Here is a 19201-nt window from a genome sequence, read left to right on the forward strand (position 1 = left end):
TAATACTAGTTAACATATCATATTTGCATATTGTAATTTCGTCTCACATATATTGTATGTTATGTACATTAGACTGAAAAATGTTCGAGAAGTGTTATAAAAAATATAAATTTAAAAAGAAGTAGATAGCTTCATCTATTCAGAATCGGTGTGTCGACACAATTAAGGCATCGAGAATTACGCCAATTATTTCTAAAGCAACTATTAATCCTGTTCACGATCTCAGTATTAAAGATAAACGATGTACAAAAGATAATAATGCAGATAACAAACGTACTGCTCTTGTAAATTTAAAATTGCTCAACCTTTTACAAGTATGGTCCCTAGAAAATAACGTTAATTATACTTCACGGGGTAATTTATTAAAGGATTTGAAGGAACTTTACTGGGCGTATATATTTGAATTTTTTATATAAATTTTACAGTATTTTTAGTGATACAAAAATATTTTCAGAATGATAAATGACATGTGGAAAATATATTGAAAAGGAAAAATGAATAAAGACAGAAATTTTTAATTAAAATTTTGCAAATGATTTTAAAATAAATGTTTCAATGTTTATTTCGTGTTTACTTATTCTGCTATACTACTCCGGGGAGAGTTCGTCTTTACAAAAGAATAAAAAAAGGAAGTAAGAATTACACGACTATATTCTTTATTTATGAGAATTTCATTATTCGTTATTTTCAGCTTCTCTGTTCACGTACTGCATAGTAAAAGTAGTCTCATCTTCCACGGTACACCAATTACCTTTGAGGGTTCGTTTTATACTTTTTCTTCAATGCGCTCAGGGTTTCATGTTATGAAGAATATTTATGATAAAAATAAAATAAAAGTAACCAAACAAATATAATAAAATATAGTTGCTTGCATGGGAAGTTTGGAAAATACATATATAAGATTTGAAGTAACAAATAAATAATGTAACATTAAAATGCTACGATCCCTAATATCTATAATTTTGCGAATAAATCAGAGTGCGTAAATGAACAAATTGGTTCCATATTTTTTATTTATTTTTGCATATAGGATCGTTGATTTCTCTGTTGTGTTGTCGGTTTCTGAGGTTAAAGCGAAAGTTTATGCTTGATTTTGATAGATGTTTGTAAGAAACTTGTTCACTAGCAATATCTGCTGTACCACGCGCCAAATAGCAGTTTAAAAGTGGGGTATTCAATTGTTACTTTGTTAGCTTACAAATTTGTTTCGGTTTTATTTACTCGGTAAAAAGAAATTGTGAAAATGTGCGATGAAAAGATTCATTTGCACTACGTTATGCTTTACAAGGTTCGCAGAGATATAACAGTTCAAATGACTGTAAAAAATATTCAAGTGCATCATTGCTTCGAAATAAAATATAATGTATTTTACGATAAAATTACTTGATGCTGTATTTTAACCCCGTGTTTTACAATATCGTACCAGATTTATAACGCAGATTTTAAAATGAATTTAATAAATATAAATAATATTCATTTCACCTCGATACAAAAATTGCATCTTATTACGCTTATGAATATATAATATTTACGATATTCATTTCGATAATGGGTATACAATTTCATTTTCTTATGGTACAATTATTAGCAGCAAAAAGAATGTTATCATCTTAAACACAAAATAAATTACAATGTAAAGATTTATTGATTGACTAAATAGTTTTCACATGTACAATAAACAAACTAAAACCTGCCTTTAAACATTCTTCCAAATATGAAAATCGACGAAATATAAAAACATCAACTTTTGTGTTCTCCTAAATCAGAAGGCCCTGTTAACCGTTGACCGCCACGGTGGTCATCGATTACCATAGTTCTTAAATTGATTGAAAACAATTACAAATAGGACACTGATGTCAAGTCGAAATCTTTAATAACATAGGTAACTAGATAATACTATAGTTTAAAAATTGTGATATCAAATTATTAACACTAGAACTAGCGTAACCATCAAAATGACGGGTTTTAGTCTTCTTATTCTTCAATTATTGACATTTTAAAAGTATCCAATATCCGAAATGATTTTGAAAAAAATAGCTTCGTTTACACTAGGACAAATAACTGAATAAATCGAGAAAAATGTACTGTTACAATTTTTATAAGGATTACATGTCAATCCCAATAAATGCTTCGGTAATTATTTATAACACTGATTTCTTACTCAATTTGATGACTTTGAAATATGTTGTAGGGGGCTTAATTCCAAATGACTTTTTCCTATATATGTTACCGCAGCTCGGCTTTAGTTTTCCAGATATTCGCAAAAATATGTCCGGGAATAGGGAGATTTCGTTATTTACAAAAAGAGTAACCCTCGTATGACTTTCATTGTACCATATATTGTTAAGATCATTGTTCTCTATACACAGGACTTTAAACTTTTTAGCAATGACAACATATTTTAAGAACATCCGAGTCCGCGAGGGGTCAGTGTTGTGAATAATTGCCAATGCTTCTAGTAGTAATAAGGGATTCTAATGCCATTTGATTTGATTATAGAAGTGTAAATGGTATTACACAAAACGCAATTCTTAGGGCGATGAGCGTGTTAACAGTGGAAAACTGGCACTCGTAGGGAATCGTTCTTCGTGATTAGTCCCGACGTGTCGAACTACTGAAAGTCGGTCCGAATTTTAGATTGATTCCAGGAACGGTAACAGGCCCCGACAATTTCCTCGAGCAAATATCACGTTGGACCGCGCGACGTGTTCCCCGCGGCCGGCCGCGAATTAAGAGCAAACAGCAGCCAGGAAAGAAGGCAAACAAATTCGATGAAGCGTCCCGCTGGAAAGCTGCCCGAAACAACTACTACGGCGCATCGGCGAGTCTTTATTTACACGTGCGAACTCGTGCCGGAACCCGAAGAAAACCGCAAGATAACCGCGGCGGTCGTACCGGAAGCTGTTGTAAGAGTTTCGAGGCGTCCGGCACCACACGCTCGAGCGTAACAACTTTAATTTGCTTATACGACCAGACCAACCGCGACGCTCCGCTCCATTATCCGAGAGAACTGATAATAGAGAAGTTTAGAACCCACGCAACGTTCGCCCGCGAAATGCACGGAGAAATATTTTTCGAAGTTCCAGGGTAGCTTCGAGGCGAAGTCGAGAAAGAAGGGCGTAAAATACGAAATTTTGCTGGCGCAAACTTTGCACTCCCCGCGTCTGGTTAGTTAACAATTTGCTACGGGCGTTCATCTTTCCTATATTCCGATTTCCGAGTAGAATCGAGCCCCGTGAACTCCGATACTAACTCGAAGCTACACTGTGATCAACCGGCAAGAGTTTCCTAATGGACAGTGTTCGAAGTTCTAACTTAATCACAATTCTTTCCGTGTACGAAGGGGTGGTGATTAATTATGCAGCGCCGAAGAGAAAGAAAATGGAATTAACACCCAAGAGAAAATAACATAAGAAACTTTGCCGGTTCGATTACGCTGTCGTAGTATCTAAATATTCAATAGTTTTGAAACATTTATTCAGTGGAGAACTTCGCTCATTAAGGGCGGCGAGAATTTCTATTAAGTTCTATCTTAATTTTAACGGAGTTAACAATTTTATGAAATTCGTTCAAACATTTTATTACTCCGAGTTTCAGAACATCAAAAATACTATGTATCCACGAAATCCTCCGAAAAGTTAATTAATGTACGCAAATTTAAAGAGAATGGAGGAATTTCCGTGTCATCCGATCCAAGAATTTCTCTCAACCGGTGCGAGACTGGTATTACCCACAAACAGTCCTCCCGTTCTCGACTTGATTCAGGAGTCCTCTTTGATTCAGCCACGTTTTCTCAAGCATTCGGTCGGTGTATAATTTCGTAGCAGTTTCCTCCCATCAGAAGTTTGCCTATGAAATCCAGGAAGAGAATTTTCATAACATTTCGTACATCATTTTGAATCTCTAATCTTTTTATTCTAGATCATTTAAAATTTGTTTAAGTAATTTTTTATAGTTAGAAATTGTGACTCCGCGATTAAATTTAATAAAAGCAAATGATGGAAATATTTCTTCTTACACTCAGCTCTCGCTAATCCTTAATCTGTAACTAAGGAAGAAAATTATTTAAGTAACCATATTTAAAAGCGATCTAAAAGACCAAGTCTGGAGTTTCAACCCTTTGTTTTATAACATTAAAATCTATCGATACTAATAATCTTGTTCTTTTTTCTTTCACTTCGAAACAGCGTAGTTTTAATAGACTAATAAAATCTTATTGACAATAATTGCAGCAAAGCTCGCTTAAATCAGACATAAGTGAATTTTAATTCAATGACTAAGTACATCTTTCGTTATTCATATATTATATAAATGTAATTATTTTATATTGGTAATTTAGTTCAAAATTGTAAAATAAGCTAGTTAAATTAATCATTTTTAAAATGAAAATTTTGAAAACTTTTATTTTGCAATTTTATATAACGTAAAAATACACTATATTTGTTGTTTAAATCTTTCCAAAACATTTCTTTCCAATCCACGGGAAAGGAAAATTTGCATTTTTTCCAAGGGGTGGATTCACCTCTTCGTAGTGAAGTTTGGCTTGACCAAAAATGCAATGCATTAGCCTTGACTTACTCTACTTACACACGAAGTGTCATAATTTTTTTAATTTCCTTGTTCGATATTTACCCTTGTTAGCCAAACTTCTGATAGAAAGGAAATGTTAGAAAATTATACACCAACCCAACGGAATAGAAAACTTGGGACGTGCTTGGCACGATAGACACGGACGACGCAGCAGTGGCTGCTTCGTAGCCGTCTGTATCTCGGATATAAGCCTCGAAACGGCGTGCACGGTTCTAATCTGCTGTAAACACGGTCGGGACACCTCTTAAGAGCCGGTACCTGGTCCATTCGCGCTGCCATCGCGCCATTCCGACGCGCGGTCGGGCGAAAATTTGCGAAACGCTTGCGCCACTCGATCGGATTAGCCGGCACGCGACGCTATGAACGTCACTCTGCAAAATGTCGGGCCACTCTAAACTCGCCGGCCACGTTCACCCTTTTCCCTCTTCCGTATAGGCGACAGCTCGGCCTCGTCGCTTACATTACGCCTGGATAAAACGTATCACGGTGAACACGAGGCGACAATGGCCGATAAGCAAGGGTCGAAACCTGCTGAGCCGCGTAAAATAATTTCGTGAGTGTAAAGGGCTGAGTGTTTGCGGAGCTGGACGTATTTTTGGGAGAGAATGTGTGCTCTCGTTGGACGATGTCGTTGGAAATTTTCAGTGCCGGAGCTTCGAATTGCGTACTCTGTGAAAGTGGATATTAACCTTTACTGCGCTAGAGAAGATTAGCAAATATTAGACTTTTTGGAACACGTTGTTACGTATTAGTGGATACGTAGGACTGCATGCTTCTATGCCACAAATTGATGACAGTATTGTGTTCGAAAACGGCGTGTCTGCTTTAGAGTTATTCTTTTAAGGTTCGGTAATTGCAATTATATCTATTTATTCGTGCGATGCTTAACTTAGAACAATCTTCCATAAATTAGTAAATGAATATTCTTTATTATGGACTTTTTGACATTTTTAATTGTATAATAGTTATTTCGAGTTAAGTATTTAACATTGATACTAAAAGAAAAATATGGACCAGTGTTATTCTACGTTATTATTACTCGAATCTACAGAAACAAACCCGAAATGTGTGTAACCGTTGGTATTCTCAGTTATATACATTATAACGAAACACCCCCCTTGCAATTGATACATAATGATACCAGTGACACAAAGTCTTTCATCACGACGCAAGTGAAACGAATCTGTGCTCGATCAGACACTGCAGCGCTAGGAACTCGAAGCGTCATTAGGGCATCATAATTACACCGTGTCGAAAACAAAATGAAACAGCCGTGTACGTCATTATCGGATTTTTCAAGGATCACCGCTTCAAGCGTGCCAGTTCCTGCACCCGCGTATCGCGCATGAAACTGTCAGCCGTCAGCTGCAACGAGCACGGTTCGCGGAGTAAATGAATCGTGCCGCGCGCGAATAGTCCTTTGGCCGCATTACCGCGGGTTCAATTTCATTTCGCATCGTTCGACGTGCGGTCGAAACATCGCGCAACGCGATTGATGCGTTTCGAGAGCGATATTAGCCGAACTTTGGTCCAACGACAAGACCGCGTAATAACGATTATCCGAAAGGGAGAGCGGCGAGTGATCGGTGTGTAACGTTATCTTTCTATTATAGTTTCGGGGTCCAAATATCATTTACTACATAGGAAACCTAATCATTTGCCGTTGCATGTACTTTGGTAAACACGTGCATTGCTGGCGCGTTGGTCTCGGTTTTCAATAGTAATTATCACATCGTATACCTACAAATATGTCACGGTAATTAACACTTTCACAGCCTATATCACGTATGCGTAATTTCGCTGGCTAAAGCTTATCAAACTGTATCACGTAGATGCAACTTGTCACAGGCTATGTGCCGGTTGCTTTCTGATAATAAGTGAATATAGTTAATGTAATATTCTTTAATATGGTAAGCTTTCAAATTATATTACGTAATTTATCATTCACCTCTTAATAACCAAGCCCTTGACATTGCGCGCAACAAATTCACGAAGAGTATAATATTAAATCTTACGAATTTCTTTAAATTTTGGACTATGGTTTAGTTCTTCTGTATAAACAAATGGGAAGAAGATTGATATTCGATTTGAATCTTATGAATAATATTATTTACCAAGAAAATTGAAAAGTTAACGGGGTGAAATTATGAAATGAATCAAAATGACTTCGGACTTTTTCTTCTACAATTTTTGAAATTATGTTCTTTGAAATCTTGAGATATCCACTCTTATAATATGTATAAAAAAATCTATACAAATACATAATACATATCAGTCAATTTAATTTTTTAGTGGAGTGAAATCTCGGTAATGTTCAATGCTGTTCTTAATTTCCCTTAATTTCTCCTCAATTTCCCTGAGTAAATATGTTATAATCACTTCCGAGATGAAAATGGTCGGTAACAAACTGAAAAATTTATTAAATTTTCACGAGATGTACCGACAGTTCATGAAAGTACTTGTGTCAAATATGTAGCTTTCAGAGTGCTAACAGTCCGCTTGATGCGCGTCACCCTTGGGGCTGCTATCCTAGCGGAGTTTCTGTCGGTGACCTGTGCCCGATGATACTTTTCCGTAGATTTTATTCCCACGTGCACAATCGATAAGAAGACAACTTCACTTTTTCCATGTAAAAAGTACGAATGAATATGTGAACTTTTGTATGATATTTCAAATTAATAAGTACAACTTTAGAAAAACAATGGAAATAAAACTATCGATTCATATTTCACTAAAGACAGCAACTGAGGCAATCTTAAAATTAATTATTTAAGTAAAAATAAAATATTAAAAGCCTAATATGAAGCAAAGTAATGTTAGAAAAAATAAATAATATTTTATTAAATACTAAATTCTTATAGCTTCACGATTTGTCATTCCTGAATACCTTCTACTGACAGAACTGGATCATAAAGGTTTAATTAGTCAAGTCCTCGTATAGCTCTGTGATTACACGACGAGTATAAACACACCGTAAAACAAACTTATGGAACGACCTAATACTAATAGAAGCAAATCATGAATAAACCTACGTAAAACAACGAATAATAAATTATTTCAATTTTTCCTTTATTTCCTCTTGGTGTATGAAATTATCTCATTAATAACTTTTAATATTCACATTTTAACCAACAGTATCGAGAATCGTAGAAAGCGTGGTACGAACATTTGCAGTGAAACCTATCTGAGGATCATTGTCTTCGGAAATGGGCCAAGGTGATGCATGTTTGAACCACATGATGACGTAAGCAATTCGTCGGATACTCACGGCTGGAATTTCTTGATATTTTAAAGTCGTTGTCATAATTTTAAGTTGACAATGTACGCCATTATCCTCATATACATTTTACACGGTTCGCGGTGAAAGGTATGCGAGTTGCGCAGCGTCTGGATTTCCTGGTTGGGACGAACGAATGGCCACGCGTCCCCAAGAAAATATCGTGCCCTTAAATTACAACGAAATTAGACCAGTCTCCGGACCCAGTGGTGTTCACCAGCTACCTTCCTCCCGCTGCACAAAATGAACTTTCTCTATTCAGACTCGTCGATTCCAAGGAAATGTGAGGCAAAGTTGGGAACTGAGTGGCTCCTATATTAGGTTGGTGCATATGAAATGCCGTTTTCTCAACTAAAACTTTAACCACACGTACGTCCTCCAGAGTATCACGCGCCAAAGTAATTTTCACATGATTATATATACTTTTCTTAAGGATGAAGTAATTCCATGTCTCAAATGAAGAAAAAAATTAGTTCAGAAATTCTGTATACGTTGCCTGGACAGCTTCTTTGTTACGAAATAATTAATGATCTCCGAAGTAGTCATTTATTTAGTTGAACAGCATGGAAATTTTTAAACTTTGAACTACTTATTGACCGATGCACATGGTGAATCTGTAATAAAACATGCAAGCTCATTGTTTTTTAGGTACAACCGCACATTTTCTGTGTATAAATCAATTCCATTTCTATTTCGTAAGTTTTAATCATTAATCTTTGAGACCATCACAACCTCTTGTGAATATATATTTTGGAATATTTAATGAAAGAAATTATCTGACTGTAATAGTAAAAAAGTTGTTACATACTTTCTTTAGTGACATGTAAGAAAAATAAATATTCGGGAGTATCCCAAATTTCACTTTACGCTTGTCATCCTAAATATAATAGCTTGGCACAAAAAGGTTAACTCAAACCTTTGTGTACGACTCGTGTCTCTTTGGAATACGGTGTTGACCTTTCGCCAGCATTATAATTGATATCTTGTTCAGCCACAGTCTACTTCTCGGAAATCTCATACACCAGGAAATCGTCAATTTTTTCAGCAAATTCATTTTATTATTTACCTCCATTGATTTTAAATTCTTTTCGCTATTTGGCGCGAAAATTTTAACTTTATTTACGTACTAATTTTTTCTGAATATATTTAATACTCATCTCCGTCAATTTTCTCTCTTCATTACTTCACCCCTTGTAATTGAATTAAAAAATAATTAATAATTAAAAAATAATTTATTGAAGAAAAGAGAAAGATTCTAGGTATGTTCTATATCTATATTTGCTGTGCAGTATAACTGATAACATGGAGAATAATATTTTATTTAATTTCACAGGAATTTAATAATATTTATGTTTGTGAAATTCTATTTAAAATCTCTACGAGTCTGACACGTTATCATAAAGCAAAGGGTAATACGAAAATCGTAGTAATAACAATCTAGTTCACAAAGATTTCAAAATTTACATACTAATTCGTACCACTGAATCGTTAGTTCTCCCCGGAATTCTTTTGTATTATTTATCTTCGTCGATTTTAAAGTCTCTCCGCTATTCAACGCGAAAACCAACGTGCAGGAATCACAGCGAGCCGTAAGAAATTCCGGCGTACCAGGAAGGCATGGTGCCAAACGAACGACCGGAAACGGTTCACGCGCCGGTGCATATGGACTATGAGGATTTAATTATGCACCGTGCAATAACGATTCGTCGTCCGATGCATAAACGCCGTCCGCGTTTTTGTTCAAGCCTTTTATTAGGAGATCGTAAATCCACACGGATGGAGGGAAGCCCGCTCGACTAAAGGTGTAGAGAAAGTGTGGACCGATCAATACACACCACAAATTTGCCTGACATATGATAATGGATTGTTATGCTAATGGCTATTGTTCTCTGTGGCTGTCAGCACAATTACACATTAACCCTTTCGTCCTGAATGGTACACAGAGGCACCACGAACATTTTAAATTTCCGGTAAGCTAGAAAACGCTTTAACCAGTTAACTGTGTCTGACGAGTATAGACGTCATCTTAAAGCACGAAGTGATACTAATTCTTTCAACGATGAATTCTTTATTTTTTCAAAATAAATAGGTAATTCTTTGTTTTGCTTTGGTTTTTCGTTAAAATATACCCTAGGTGCATTCGTTCTACGTCTGATGAGTACACACTTCACTTTTTAATTTTTTTAACTTTCACAGGTTAAAGTTAGCAGGTTAAAAATAAAGAGAAATTTGTAGCACACGGAAATCTTTGTTTATCGCTGACAGCTTAAGTGCTAAGTACTACTATTATTAGTGTTTATCTTATTCCTCCCACTGAAAAACTTCAGTGTCGCTTGAAAGCAACTGTTTTTGGCCCTCTCTGTGATTTAGGGGAAAAATACATATTCAGGGACTAAAGGGTTAAAAGCCTTGAGAAGAGTTCATCGGCCAAACGGTTGTAACGCACTGATCCACCACTGAACCTACGATGATTTTCTAATATAGTTATATTTTCCGAACACTTCGAGGATTATAATTTAACGGTTCGCTTTGCGCTAACGTTCGGTCGCAATTAGAAGTTTCTGTTACCGCCGCTTCATGTGTGCAATTTACAGTGAAATTGAGAGTGAACTGCATCTTCGTTATTACTGACACCAGATTGGCAATCCAACCCGAACGCAGCGTGTCAAAATTCAAACGTATTGGAATGGAATTCGAAGCTTCGGGACTCCGTTGTAGAATCGTTCGCGAAGTTCAATGGACTATTTCCAATCCCCGATCTGCATTCATGGCTCTCTGACAACAAGTATGAGAATGAATTTCAAGTTTACACGGCAAAGAACAGATCGGATATTCATGCCAATCGAATTTCCGGTGTCCTGTACTAGCTGGATCGCTTAAACTGAAGAACTTTGTAATCTTCGAATGATAAATCCTTGATGTCCAACCTTGTTACTTTAAGTTTTTATGGCTATGCATCGATAAAACGAGCTTACTTCTAACTGAATGATTCTTTGTACATTTTTCTCAGTGCACACTAGCGGATTTTTTTCTTGACAATGAACATTGTATTTACAAAACCGCAGAAAAATGTTACTTTTTAAGAATTTATATTAATTGTGATCATATGAATTATAAATGTAAATGTAATTGTGTAAATACGTATGAATTATATGATTTGTATGCATTTATAATTACATGTTATAATATTTGCACATCTGTAGCGGACAGTTTCATTTGTGAAACTTATATTTGCTTATACAGCATTTATATCTTCCAGATTTAAATGTACTAGTGAAGAGTAAAAAAATACAATGCCCGAACAGAGCAATGCAATTATTAACCGTACCATTTTTATATTACGCATTCCCTGAATCGTGTTGTTTATCGAACATCGTTAAAAATATTTTTCGCCGTGTTACTACGGGAGAGTATCTGCAAATTGAATTTTTCATTCGGAGAATATATGGACAGAAACGACTAGACTACAGTCCGATTGTAAATCCAACAGGAAAGTTTCGAATAAAACAGATACCAAACACTGTACTGAAATTTTATTTAAATGATGTTTGCCTCTGAACATCCCAAAAATTCCAGAGAACTTCTCATTCAATCCAACATATTTTCACGAAATAAAAACAAATTTTTACAAAAATGAGAAAACTACGGTATTTATTGCCATGTATCGTTGCAGCAAAATACGAAATCAACGTCCATAAATCTAGTATTAATTACTGAAAAGAGCAACAAGATTTTATCCCGGATAAACGATGCACAGATTAAACCGATTTTCTCTCGGAGATTAAGCGAGAACACAGGTTCTGGCTCGCGTCGTTGCTCGGCTGAAATATTTTTAATCGCGCACCGTCTATAAACGTGCTCTACCTTTTTCCCGCCTGTCCTTCCGTCGCGTTTGAAAATCGTGACTCCGGCGTATCTTTATTCGTTAGAATCCAACGACCGTTCCTCGCAATTCCGTTCCTCAAATATTTTCGTTTCACCGTTCACTGTACGCTCGACCTTTTTCTCCGCCGCGTTCCCTCTCCGTTCGCCCAGTGAGTTCTTCGTTTCCTCTTCAACGAGTTTCGACCGGCGCGACGTATACAGGAAGAATGACCGGAACTGTCAAAACTTCTCGCTGACAAACGAGCCGCGCCGAACGAGCGTTGACGCGTCGCACAAAAACGTTTCCCGATGGTAATGGTCCAAGTTCGACGTCCCCGCGCGTCGCATCGGTTTCCATGGACAGGCTCTGCTTACCCGCCTCCCTCGTGTCCGATCGGCTCGAAAAGATGGATTTCATTTTTGACAAGATGGATCAACGGCCTTAGGACACCGTAGGATCCCGATGAAATTCAATCACCTTAACTGCCGCATTTTTCAAACGTTTAACGGGGCGATTTCCTGCACTCCGTCGATATCGATTGGTCCTGCGTACGGGCAACCCGCGAACCAATGATGAAATCGTCGCCGAGTATTTGATACTGTGGAATACAATGCGATAAGATTGCACTGGAAAACTTTATACTGTAGACGTCGTTCGGTCGTTTGCCAAAGTGAACACAGTGAGTTTTTCGAAAAGGTAACGCAAAATATTTTGGTTATTTTGCGTAATGGAATAATGTTTTTGGGCGGGAAGAATATTTTATTTGATAGGAACAAATGTGGTACAATGATTATTCTCTGGTAATCAATATTTTCTAATTGACTGGCGTGTTTTCATTTGTTTACTGTTAACACCTGAAGCAGCGAATAAGTGAAATATTTATCTAATATTATTTATTTAATATTGAATAGCTAAATCAAATCTTTAATATTAAGTTCTATAAAATATTAATTTTTCTGTACTATACTGTAATGTGTACTATAACCTCTACGATCTCTATAAATAGTGCTATATAAATCATCTTTGTACTGTAATCAGTGTATTGTAAGAAATGTAGGAGGCTCTTACGTTCCACTTTCTGTTCGATTGATTCATTATTGTAAGACCTCCTGTTAGTGCACAACTGGATAAGGACGGTACAGTACTCAAGTTATTGAAGTTAAAATTTTCCAGGTTGTTAAATATTTGGAAGCTTTTAGATGAATCGGCAGTGGATCATGATGTATCAATTATGCATTAGTTTTTTATACATTTCGGGAAAACAATTTTCGTTTCGAAAAAGTTTAATTGGATACGATCGAAGTGGAGAAATTTCAAGATATACTGTTCCACTCGACCTGCAAGCATATTTGGTACTAAAACATCCGCTCTCTGTGTTCAGATTGTTATTCCTTCTGTATTACTCTTCGAGTTCTCGCTAGCTCCATTATCAAAATAACGTGTATGTTTTACTTCTCGTGTTCCGTGCTACATAAAATCGCTGGGAAAACAGTCATTGATAATATAATCCGAATAAATATTCGAAAGTTGAGAATTGACTACTTCAGCTGTAGGTTTTATTTTATTTATTCATTTCGTTTCAAAATAACACAGACTATTATTGTTATTTTTTTATTGTATCAGCGATTCATATTTTCACATTCGTTTACGATTCTCGTGTATTTAACTGCATATAAATTTATTTCTACAAATGAAAAAAATTTATTCGATTATAACTTTTCATACTAATATTTCCAAATGGGGAGGTAATGTCGACTATATTTTTTTGTTACGCTTATATTCCATACATGTGTATATTTTTTTAGGGCAGATTTAATGCTGGGACAATTTCAAAACAATTTCTAAGCCATTCAATGGAAATTACTTACGTTTTAGTGATTGAATGTTTTAGAAACTATTTAATTTGTTGATTCTGCTGACTGTTAACATACTGTTCCAATAGCTATGATTTCTGTTATTAATCCTTTGACTTATGACAACATATTAAACTTGTAGTTAGTATTTAAAACAGAATTTAACCAGCATAAATATTACTCAATTCTTTTCAATTCAAATTCAATGTTACTGTTTTGTTACCATTCATTATATTTTGGAGCTAACATTGTACATAGAATATATATAGAATTTTTTTTCTTTCTCAATAAATTATTAATGACAAATTAGTTGTATCAATTATAATTGAGAAATAAATGATAGAGCAAGGGGTTAACAGAAAAAAACAATGTAGCAGATCAATAAAGGAAAATCATATGTATTTATAATTCCAATAATATTCTGTACTTTAGAGAAACGAGATTTATAATATTTTCAAATATAGAAATTGTTAAGGGTGCTAAAAAAAATGAAAATGTAATTGGAATGATGAAGATCTATAAATCACAACAAGACTAATGAATATAGTTTAATAGTGACGGCAGTCGTTTATACAATATTTCGTAATATATGAAATAATTGAAATAGAAATTAATACAATTTCAGCGTATTGCTATATTAATGTTACGCATTTCACTATCAAATTGGCCGTAAATACAAGCAAACTGAATATTCAATTATCATGACTGCTCTTGGCTCGGTAAATGAATTTCCTTTCAGTGTTCATAATTCAAATGTTCGTGTAATTACACTGTTTTGAATATCTATACAAATTAGTTACCAAATTATAGTACACAAACTTTAATCCTTCATACCTGTTTATAATAAATATCTCTATATGTGTTGTACATGGTATATAACAATAATTTTAATTATCCTTTACGCTATGCATTTAAAAATTCATATTTCCAACTCTCAAGTATGGGGATTATACTCAGCTCTTCAATATTGATAATTACGAAGGAAACAAATACATGTAAAATACTTCAGCCAATGTTATACCCTATCGAATGTATTCTCTGTCGAGTATTGAACATTTCAGAGCCTTTCAAATCATGGAAGGATTTATGTTGTTAAGGGTGGATAATGGGAATCGTAAAAGTAAAAGTAATCGGTGCTAGTTGATATGTTTCGGATTAACTTCTTGACGTCGGGTTCCGTATTTTATACAGGTTGGACGTTTTTCACGTCACAAGCAACACTAAAAGATATTTATTTAACAGCTATGGCATTATCCATTCAACGATTACAAATTTTAGATTTTATTACTACAACTATCACGAGAGGTGAATTTTCAGAAATTATCAAGTGTTTTCTTTCTTAAATTTTCTCATATATAAATGTATGATCAAAGGAATTCAGAATTTTTTAAATAAAATCTATATAACGTAGTATATAAATTATTTTATTTTTTATTCACTATGTTGCTTTTTCTTTGGATAATTTTGATCATCATACTTTGGATTTAACATATCATTTTATTTCACCAAAAAAATGAAAATATTTGTTTGGGGTAAAAAATTTTAACTCTGTATTCTATTGGCAACGCCATTGCTGTGACAATGGAAAGGTTAATATAAACCCAGATTGCCAATTAAGAACAAAATAGATTTAAGTTTTTTAAAATAATTTAAGAGAATTATCGAATTTCGGAATCGGACAATAATTCATAAATAATATTCGACACCACAATTTTTGTAAATTCTGTTAGATTAATTAGAAGAAGAGATACAATAAATTTCTATGTGCAATTTCTATGTACTTGGCGCACGATCCACTCGGTCCCTTTATTAAAAAGTGCGCAGCCGCCGAAGGGGTTAATGTTTTCAGACTAAAAGGGTGCCCTATCCAGATAATTAGAATTGACCCCTGTTTCATAGCGAAGAAGTTGGAGTGGAAATGCAGCAGAATTGAGTAGGATAGTCTAGATATTTCGTTAGTAACACCCTTTGCAAGGAAAATTTACTAAATAAATATAAAGGAATATCCTCCTCCAACGGGAAGGCGGAACGAAACCTTGAAATGAGCTTTCTCGGCCACCGCGTGAAAGGGTAAAAATCCGGAGAAACATTTCTAGTACCTAGAGAAGCTGTTATGAACAGGAAGATTTACATGGCGGAGTCCTTAGAAGGATGCGAGTACTCAGGCAGTATTAGTACCGACTTGCAGGAGAAAGGAATGCAGGGACACGTAACATCAATATATCACGAGTGTCATCATACACAGTGTTGATTTTTGATGCATAAATCCTGATGCCATAGCAGTTATATACAGGTAATATAATTCTATCTCCAAACATAAGAATTAATTTGTATTAATTTACTTATTAAATCAATACAACTTAATTAATTTATTATTAAATCAATAAAAATTAATTTATTTACTTATTAAATCAATACAAATTAATTAACATATTAAAGACATACTAAATATATTAATTTTGAGAAGTATAATGAAACAAGAATGTTAAAAAAGTAGGCGCTATATAAGGTGTTTATTTTTGATTTCTTATTTAATTGAATAAGTTGTTTCAAATTTATGGTAAAAAATGGAAAATACAGTTTTAACTACCATTATTACTACAGATGGATTCTGTATATTTCACATTTATTTTAAAATAAAATATTTGTTCAATTTCAATAATATGCCATTTAACTTTCTTCGGTTACCCCTATAATTTAATTGTGAAATTTAATTGTAAATGAGAGTAACAATATTGGAAGTTCACTCGCGAAATTTTTAGCTGTCACTCAGTATACTTCTCTAAATATTTGCGAAAGGTTTCCACTGCCAAGAGTTTATCAAATTTATAAGCGAAGACGTAAATCAGTTTTTTACTTTCTAAATTTGTAAAACGATACCTGACATATTTATAATACACATTTGTATATACTTATATCTTTATTACTTGCATAGTTTGAAATTAATTGTGTCGGCATATCATACAAAATGACGGGTAAACTGAGTATATCCCGAAGAACGTCCAATCACAAACGTATTAAGGAGATTAAAACGCCTCTGAAAATTCCTCTAGTTTTCATGACATCAGCCAAGTGATAGCCATCTTCTAGTACAAACGATTAAAGTGTCCGAGATTCTGAGAATGGTCGGGAATGAGATCGGTCGGCCTATTTTAACAACAGTTTCATAAGTTAAAATAGGCGACGCAACAGTAATTTTCACGAACCCTTGTTTCCTGACAGTTAAACGGGTACTCATAAAACTAAACTTGGGGATAAACTCGCTTGTACGGGACAGGGAGTATCCCAAAATTCCGCGTCCCGAGTGCAAAGTTTCGCGGCGCGATAAACTTCCACTAAAATAGGCTATTATTCTATGTAACAACGTAATTAAGCATCCGGAGACACGACGGAAATTATACTTCGCACGCTTTCCGCAAGTCATGGAAAGATTGAACCTGTAATTCACCTTTCAACTTCGAGAATCTTGTCCGGGGATTAAAACGTAAGGCGCGCTCATAAATGAAACCGTTCGTAAGGGGTTCAAGTGAATCCTTTTCACTCGAAACTCGAGAAGCTGAACGAGACTCACAATTTGTATAAACAAAAGGGGAACAGTGGCGCGTAACGAGCCGGTAGCCCGTTAATTTTCCACGAGCCGATGTTTAACTGCATCTTCGCGCCCGTCTATAGGTATTAACCGTTTCTTCGCAAAGTGACTGCCACTTTATCTTCTTCCGCTCCGTCGTTCGTCACAACCCGTTTCGCATCCCCGTATCCCTGAGGCACAGTTCAAATGTTTTTCCTGTTTTCTCTGCCGTAGTCGGCCGCGTCGCGGCATTTCGTTTCTCCCTCTTCCTCCTCTTCCGCCATTTCTCTCGGTCGTTTCTCTTATTATCCTCCAGTGCCGTGCTCCAGTTCCTCGCTCAACTTCAACTGTCGCCTTTTTTCTTCTCGAAAATTATGTCTGCGCTGACTGTTCGCTCGGTCAACCCGACACGCGCGGCCCGTTCCAAAAATTCCCTAGCCTTCTGACAAAGAAGCCGGAAATTTCGCGAAAACACGATTCAAGGGGTTCACGTAGATACCTTTTTATCAAAGGTACCTCTTTCAATTTTTGTATGTGTATGTAGTAACCAGAATTTTCGTATATTTCACCGCAGTTTGGAATGTTTTTAAGCAGCACGAATGTGAGGATGAATGTGAGCGAAGGGGCAGGAAAGAGGTAATAAAAGAGAGAAGTTGTAACGGTCGGTGGAAAGTGACTTGCACAATGTCGCAAGACTTAAGTTGTCAGTTTAGCTTTGAAGGAGTGTGTTTAAGAGTGGGTTGAGAATCGAGTGAGGAAAATACTTGTAGCGGAGGGAATGATTTTTGAGCGGTGAGTTTTGTCGACGAGTCGTTCGTTAGCCTTCGTGGCAATAAGTTGTATAGAGTCGTGTGTTGGTCGCCGAGGCAAGAAGTTGTGTGCTGCGTGTTGTATTTGGTCGTTATCCAATTTAGTTTATAAAAATTTGCACCCTTTAGTCTTAATTATTTCCGTCCTCTAATACACTACATATAATAAACACACCCTTAGTCCGGGAATCTCGAGATAGAAGTATATATATAGTTTAATAGAGAACGGAAATAATCGGAGGTGTAGATAGTAAATAAATAAACATAAACATAAACATAAACAAACATAAACATAAACATAAACATAAACATAAACATAAACATAAACATAAACATAAACATAAACATAAACATAAACATAAACATAAACATAAACATAAATATAAATATAAATATAAATATAAATATAAATATAAATATAAATATAAATATAAATATAAATATAAATATAAATATAAATATAAATATAAATATTATTTTTTAGTAATATTTTATTATTTTCTTCTCAATTGTCAAATTTCATGTGGAAAATATGTGACTAATCTCGAAGCAATGATATTATAAATCATTATCCATGTGAGGGATAACCTTCTAACTAAAATTATAAATCGTTTTTTGAGTGACTTAAACCAGGAGCGGCAAACGCCAATTTTTCTTCAACTTTACCAATTAAACAATTGAAATATTTTCTTATGAACAATTGCAATCATTATAAGTCATTCTACATGAATGATTAAAAAAATGTTAATAATGTTTGTATACACCAAATACTTTAGAGAAACTGACACTGGTTACTCGTAACCAAATTTAAATTCAGATACTAAAATTGATTACATCCCGATGTTTCTCTGTTGTTCGTTGTTGAATATGTAAATTTGCTCTTATTAAAATTCTTGCCAAGATTTTATTTCATTCAATTTCACGGGGAATACGGCTACGAGGGAGTAACGACGCGCTGGCGCTCAGTTAAGAGTTAAGCGCCCTTCGTCCACAGGAAAGCTATGACTGATTAGACAGAGATAGACTCTGTGCTAAATCGTCTGTGGCGTTCTCGGATTATAAACGTGAATACTACAGATGAAATGTAATAATTATTATTAACTATCTAATCATATTTTTATTACTGTATTCATGTCATGTAGCCACGTAAAACATTATTTATACGACTATTATTCTCATAATTAATTATACAAATAACTTTAACGATTATTAATTTACTTTATCCTAAAACATAATTTC

At 34.9% G+C, this 19201-nt stretch overlaps 1 protein-coding gene across 6 annotated transcripts in view; it reads right to left on the reverse strand.

Moving 5' to 3' along the window:
- Neto (Neuropilin and tolloid-like) overlaps nucleotides 1-19201 on the reverse strand; it is a 209142-nt gene that overhangs the window by 161856 nt on the left and 28085 nt on the right. The window lies entirely within an intron of this gene.

The sequence above is a fragment of the Nomia melanderi genome, chromosome 9 (genome assembly GCF_051020985.1).
Source record: "Nomia melanderi isolate GNS246 chromosome 9, iyNomMela1, whole genome shotgun sequence".
Lineage (NCBI taxonomy): Eukaryota > Metazoa > Arthropoda > Insecta > Hymenoptera > Halictidae > Nomia > Nomia melanderi.